The sequence below is a fragment of the Rhopalosiphum padi genome, chromosome 1 (assembly GCF_020882245.1).
Source record: "Rhopalosiphum padi isolate XX-2018 chromosome 1, ASM2088224v1, whole genome shotgun sequence".
Lineage (NCBI taxonomy): Eukaryota > Metazoa > Arthropoda > Insecta > Hemiptera > Aphididae > Rhopalosiphum > Rhopalosiphum padi.
Genome location: NC_083597.1, coordinates 78,547,206 through 78,549,074, shown reverse-complemented (window position 1 = coordinate 78,549,074; position 1,869 = coordinate 78,547,206).

The window sequence follows — 1,869 nt, the reverse complement described above, 5'->3', positions numbered from 1 at the left end:
GTAATGTACGAATATATTTGCGTAAAAATACATTAAATAAGATAAAAATTGTTTTTTAAGTTCGTACTTAAAGATTACACGGAATACAAATTATTTTGCAAATAATAAATTAGTTTCTTGAAAAATGTAATGTTTGAGGAACATAAAAATATGTCAATAAATTAATTTAACTTTCGTAGTTTGCAAAAGTACTTTCCAACAACGATTTCATAATATTATAAAAGACATAAACAACGTTTATTAGTTATATTTTTATTTCTAATAGGTATATTTTAATAAAAGTAAAGAAAGTTAAAGCTTATAAGGTAAAATTAAAAATATTGAGTACACGAAGCATATTTTTCTTATTTTTGATTTCAAAATCTTTTTTTTTTTTGTACTAATATTTGTTAAACCTTTCGGCTATCAATATAAAAATAAATTTATAATAGTTAATTCTATACATGTCTTCTTTAAAGCACATAATAACTCTTAAACTTAGATTTTATAACATTTTGCAAATCAACTATACAAATTATAATAAAAATGGTAAAATAGTTTGTTTTAGTAGTATAATTCAAAGTTATAATAACCTAAATTTTTTATTTAGTGTTACAATTATTTTTCTATTTTGAGATTGTTGTTATTTTTATCATTTTAATTATAATAATATTACTACTATAAAAAAAAAAAATTAAATTTAGTGAATTTAGTGATGAATGAATTCTTAAAAGCTTTAAACCATGAACAATCATACCAATGCTTTTATTGTGTTAAAAATACACAAATAAAAATTTACATCGTTATTACACTAACAAGTAACAGCTGGGTTGTATACATTATATTGAAAAGCTACAGAATTCTATTGATCAATTTACCTTGTGTTTTCGGTTATTTGACTAGATATAACAGTATATAAATTTTTTAAATTGTTTAGAAAACTTCAGATTTTTATTTTTGGTACCTTACTACTTTTACTTACGTTAACATAAAAACTTGCCTTACATTGAACGTCAATGGGCTTCTTATTGGTGTTTTGTGTATTATTATTTATTACGGCTATTGACGATTTCACTAAATGGCATTGACTAAATGTAGAATTCATTATAGTTGTATTATTTGTTATAAATAAAAATAACATTTAACATTGAATGACTGAAAAATTGAAATGTTATCGAGTATATAATATATATTATATATTGATGTTTATTTTGTATGCTAATGAAGTTGATGTCATGTTGAAGTATGACATTTGACGGCATTCAGTAATGGCCGTTATTATTGTAACTATTATTATATTAATGTTATTCTTGAGTAGTTTTCAAAGATAAATTAAATTATGGTATCTACGTACCTACCTATAGTTGTGAACGAAATCGTAAAATTCTTCCGTACATCGCCACTCGTGGTAATCGTGAATAGTTCTAAATAAATGTTTCAAACTAGTTGCTTAATAACAAATAGATTTACGACTTACGAGTTTGATTATAGCCAATAATGTCTATACTCTATAGTCTATATCTTACATACCATATATATATACACAACATAATAAAAATATAATATAATAATAACTTTTTCAAAATATTTATTGAATCATATTATATTATGTCTGTACTCTATAGAGTGTAAATTATGTTTTGTGCGTTGAACTTCGTAAATTTGTATTTTTTTTTTTTTTTTTTGTGTATACGTATTATGACATGATTTTATAGTTGAAAATAAATAGGAAATAAAGAAACTCACCGTAAATTATTTAATGTACGCTAAGTGCCACACCAAAAGGCAAAAACACAGACTATTATAGATATTAGTATTGTATTATATTATATCGTATTCAAATAATTAATAGGTAATAATCGTCAGAAATAAATAAATAACGCATAGATG